General features: G+C 41.6%; 1 pseudogene; it reads left to right on the top strand.

Moving 5' to 3' along the window:
• Positions 1-4,402: 4,402 nt before the first annotated feature.
• LOC114051166 lies at positions 4,403-4,852 on the top strand (annotated as a pseudogene).
• Positions 4,853-5,690: the final 838 nt, after the last annotated feature.

The raw sequence follows: 5,690 nt of genomic DNA, 5'->3' as shown, positions 1-5,690 counted from the left end.
CGAAGAACGTCAAAAGACAGTCCTGCCCTCAAGGAGCTCACAGTCTACTGGACAAAGGTGGCACATTCCTTCCAACTCTTTGAAAAATGTTGCTGCCTCTGATTATAGAATCACAGAATCTCCAGGTTAGAAGGGAACTCAGAGGTCATGCAGCTCTAAGTGGGGGACTCCCTGGGGGACACTGGAATGATCCATGGTGGAGGCAGTAGTAGCCTCTGCTGCAATTGGGTGGCATTGAATAAAAATAAGGGGATGGTGGAAGCATAAGCAAAGAAGAGAAGAAAATTGCGAAAAACTGTTCGCATATGTTTCATCTGTTGTATAACAGAGTTAAAGTTGTAGTGATCACATTATTTTCCAAATAAACACACAAAATACAAGTTATAACCAATCAGTGGTCAAGTCTGCCCACAGATCTTAACAAGCAAGTGTTGGCAGGCAAGTGGATCATGCATTGTCGGGAAATCTAGTATGCATCAGCAGGAATATGTGCATGTAATGACTTGTTTACAATGTGATACTATACGGCTACATGATGCAATATTGCATCATCAAAATTTCAATGCAGGAAAAAAACCACAAAATTACAACAAATTATTAAATTTAAGATGTGTCATTTTAAATATATATCTATTTGGTGCAAGTTTCAAAAAAACCATTAAAGGGTTAAAGAAAGTAGATTTCCAGGGGTGCTCTGAGTAATTTTTTTTTGAAAAGGGGGCAGTAGGCCAAATAAGTTTGGGAACCTGTGATGTAGACAGAGGGCCATGAATTGCATGCCGTCAATTGTCCACCATCTCTCTTCCCCTTCTCAGTGAAACTCCTTGTGAGATAGCATCTATACACTAGATGTCTCTATGTACTTTCCTTTCATTCTCTTCTTTTTTTTTTTCTTTTTTTTTTTGTGAGGCAATCAGGGTTAAGTGACTTGCCCAGAGTCACACAGCTAGTACCTATCAAGTGTCTGATGCCGGATTTGAACTCAGGTCCTCCTGACTCCAGGGCCAGAACTCTATCGACTGCATCACCTACCTGCCCCCTTTCATTCTCTTCTAAACTCTATGCAGTCTGGATTCTAACATCATCATTCAATTAAAACAATTCTCTCTAAAGTTACCAATGGTCTCTTAATTGCAGTAAACCTAATGGCCTTCTCTCTGTCCTGATACTTCTTGTCTTCTCTGCATTTTTGCATTGTTGATCACTTTCTCCTGCTGGAATTTCTCCTTGTAAGGTTTTAATGATATTGTTCTCCCCCACACTCTTCCCGGGGCAGCTGGGTGACGCCATAGTGCATAGAGTGCTAGGCCTGGAGTTAGGAAGGCTCATCTTCCTGAGTTCAAATCTGGCCTCAGAAACTTACTAGCTGTGTGACCCTGGGCAAGTCACTTAACCTGTTTGACTCAGTTTCCTCATCTGTCAAATGAGCTGGAGAAGGAAATGGCAAACCACTCCAGTATCTTTGTCAAGAAAACCCCAAATGGGGTCACAAAGAGTTACAAATGACTGGACAATTACAACCTAGTCTCTTCCTACCTGTCCAATTGCTCCTTTTCCATCTCCTCTGCTGGTTCTTCATCCACGTCAACCATACCAGCCGTGGTCATCTCTCAAGAATCTGTGTAGGGTGTTCTTTTTTCTTCCATCTATGATGTCTCACTTGGGTTGAATCATCACCTCTATGCAGAAGATTCCTGGGTCTATAAATTCAGCTTGAGCCTGAGCTCCAGGCCAGTATCACCAATTGTCTTTTGTGCATCTTGAGTTGATCCACAGGAAAATCTTCCTTACTTCTCCCTTCCCCACCATCAAATTCACTTTTCACAAATGGCGCAACTGAGAAACTGAGGGGGTGGGGTGTCCCTTGCCTACCCTTCTCCCCAATAATGTCTAGTCCTTAAACAGTGTAGAAACCTTACAGTGTCCTGGAGTTGGCTTCCTCTTACCATTCCTCTCTGTTACCCTCCCTCCTGGATCCTCTAATAATTTTTGTAACTAGTATTTTATATAGCCCTACTATGCACCAGGTAATGGGACTAAGTGCCTTATAAATATTATCTCATTTGATCCTCACAACAATCTTGGGAGGTAGATAATATTATTATTCCCATTTTATAGTTGAAGAAACTGAGGCAGAGGTTAAGTGACGTAATCGAGATCACGCAGCTGCTAAATATCTGAGACCAAATTTGAACTCGGGTCTTCCTGAGAACTTGACCCACAGGAGATAATCCACAGACATCTCAAACTCAACATGTCCAAATCAGAACTTATTATCTTCCTCCTTCCTACACACCCCCCCCAAAAACAAAAACAAAAACAAAAACAAAACCAGCCCCTCTCCCCTTATTCAAACTTCCCTGTTACTCTCCAGGGTACCATCAGCCTCCCAGTCACTCAGGCTTTAAAACGCAGTTATGATTCTCCTCACTCTTGCTCACCACACACATTCAATTTGTTGCCAAACATTATCCTACCTACTTTCACAACATCTATTGCATATACCCTCTACTCTACAACTCCGATGGGCTGATCATGTTGTTCGAATGCCAAATGTACACTTGCCTAAAAGACTATTTTACAGATAATTCACACAAGGCAAGCACTCACATGGTGGTCAGAAGAAGTGATACAAGGATATTCTCAAGGTCTCTCTAAAGAACTTTGGAATAGATTTGGAATAGACATGGAAGACACAGGCAAAGGTCCACCCAGCCTGGCATGTCCACATCGAAGAAGGTTCCATGCTGTACAAGCAAAGCAGAATTGCAGTAGCACAAAAGAAATATGAGATGTGCAAATTTAGAGCTATTTCCACTACAAATGTTTATGTGGACTATTTGTGCTCAACCTATGTAGAGCCTTCCAAGTTTGTATTGGTCTGATCAGCCACCACAGGCCAACACTGTACCTTGACCCCAAACAGTGATGTCATTTTGGTTTTTTCTGAGCGTGAAGGACAACAATCAACCAACCAACTCCATCCACAAACTACCACTCTAGTTCAGGACTTCATCATCTCTCACCTGGACTATTGCAATAACATTTTAATTGATCCTCCTGCCTCGAATGTCTTCCCATGCCAACTCATCCTCCACTCAACTGCCAAAGTGACTTTGTTTTTTCTTTTAGACAATTGGGGTTAAGTGTCTACTTGCCCAGGGTCACACAGCTAATGTCAAGTGATTGATCTGAGGCTGGATTTGAACTCTGGTCCTCCTGACTTCAGGGCCAATGCTCTATCCACTGCGCCACCTAGCTGCCCCCCAAAGTGATTTTCTTAAAGCATAGATCTGACCATGTCATCATCCCTACTCAATACTCTATCACATATGAATTTCTGTTTCTAACATTTAAATCCCTTCACAACCTGTCCCACACTTGTCGTTCTAGTCTTTTTAAGTCCTACTACCCTCCAAAACCCCTACACTGGCCTGCTTTTTTTCTTCACTCAGAACACTCCATTTCTATCTCTTTACCTTTGCATTGACCATCTCCTATTTATGGAATGATTTCCCTCTTCACATCCACCTCTTAGTTTTCCTGACTTCCTTCAACACAGCTCAGTTCAAATCCTACCTTTTTCAAGAGACTTTTCTCATCATCACCCCCATCCCAAACTCCCCTATCCTGGGGCATTCCCTTTGAGATGACATCCACTTCCCATTCCCTACATCCACTCTGTTGGTATCTTGAATGTCCCTGGTTATTTATATGTTGACTCTCCCCATTAGAATGGGAGCTTCTTGAGGGAAGAGACTGTTTTTACCTTTCTTTGTATCTCTAGTCTTAGCACACAGTAAATTCTTTGTAAATTGATTGATTGGTTCTGTCACTGACCTTTGGGTAATCTCTTCTTCTTCCCTAGATCAGTAAGTTAGCAATTAAGTATTTGCTATATGTCAGGAACTATGTTAAAGCCTGGGGACCTCAGTTGTACCATTATGAAATGTGGCCAAGTAGACCTTGCTTTTCAACATGGCAAGGAAAGGAGTGATGAGAGGCAAGGTATTGCATCAATACAAGGGGTAGAATTACAATGAAGTTTGGAGAATTGGAGAGGAGATAATTCATGAACCCATTTGGAGTTTTCTTGGCAAAGATACTGGCATGGTTTGCCATTTTCTTCTCCCCCTCATTTTATAGATAAGGAAACAGAGGCAAGCAGGGTTAAGTGACTTGCCCAGGGTCACACAGCTAGTAAGTATCTGAGGCCAGATTCAAACTTAGGAAGATGAATCTTCATGACTCCAGTCCTGGTGGTACCACCTAGCTGCCCCACTTTACAACCTACCAAGTCTTTTTTATCAAAACAACCTACGGTTTCTGGTGCTGCTACCATGGCAGTAGCACCAGCACCATGGAGTGAAGGGCTTGGGGGCCATTGCATGTCGCCACCAACATGGAGACATTGTACTGGATGCCCTTTGTGGTCCTCACGTTTCCCAACCTGAAGCTGAAGAAGCCGCCATGGGCCCACATGCCATTGGCTATGACAGTGTACATCCAGGTGGTGGAGTCTTATTTCCTCATCACTGGAGGAATAATCTATGATGTCATTGTGGAATCTCCTAGTGTTGGATCTATGACAGATAAACATGGACATCAGAGACCAGTTGCTTTCTTGGCATACAGAGTAAATGGACAATATATTATGGAAGGACTTGCATCCAGTTTCCTGTTTACAATGGGAGGTTTAGGTTTCATAATCCTAGACCAATCCAATACACCAAATATTCCCAAGCTCAATAGGTTTCTTCTTCTATTCATTGGTTTCATCAATGTCCTCTTGAGTTTCTTCATGGCGAGAGCATTCATGAGAATGAAGCTGCTGGGCTATCTACTGGGTTAGAGTTCCTTTTGTGAAGACACAACCATAACTGGATTCGTTCCTTTTAATGGCATTTCAAAGGGCATTCTGCCCATCAGGACAAAGCTTGGAACATGGATTTACTGTGTCTCAGAATGACATAAGGAAAGGCCTGGTGTAAAAATGCAAAAGGTTTTAGTCCAATTTTTGGAAAAAAACCCTCGTAGTCCCATTGATGTGATCAGTTTATAATAATAATAGTAATAACACCATTGTTATTCTATATTGACCCACCATTCATGTCAAGTAATCACATCTGTCCTCTTTGTTTTTCCCCCCATTTTTGAGAGAAACTATTTTCCTTTGTATAATGAAAGTATTGAATAAAGTATTTCCTTATTTCCTACAAGCCCATTTGTAAATTTTACCTTTTCAGGAAAAGACACTTCTGCTGAAGATGTGCGCAAGTCCATTCAGGAAGCTGGAGCCTCCAGGCTAATGACTCTGTCCAGGGATCAGCTTTGCCTTGACCCTTTGTTATTTTAAGTGTAGCTTTCAAAGTGTGTGATTTTGTGTGAGACTGTGTTCCCTAAACAATAAGATGTATGAAAGGAGCCTAAATAAATCATTTTTCTACTGGAAAAAAAAACCTATGAAGTAAGTATTGTACTGCCCACTCATTCTATAGATGAGGAAACTGAGGCTCAGATGAATTATATGATTTATCCAGATTCATGTAGCTAGGAAGTAGCAAACGGGCCTGGGGAAATGAACTTTGTAAGAGTGAAAGTAATGAAAACTCGAATTATTATAAATATGCTCCAATGCTTCAAGAACCTGTAGTTTCATCCCTCTACTAACCAGTGCAATCCAACCCAAC

This window comes from Vombatus ursinus, unplaced genomic scaffold (assembly GCF_900497805.2).
Source record: "Vombatus ursinus unplaced genomic scaffold, bare-nosed wombat genome assembly UNPS02014801.1, whole genome shotgun sequence".
Taxonomy (NCBI): domain Eukaryota; kingdom Metazoa; phylum Chordata; class Mammalia; order Diprotodontia; family Vombatidae; genus Vombatus; species Vombatus ursinus.
This window is presented reverse-complemented; position numbering and strand designations above follow the sequence as displayed.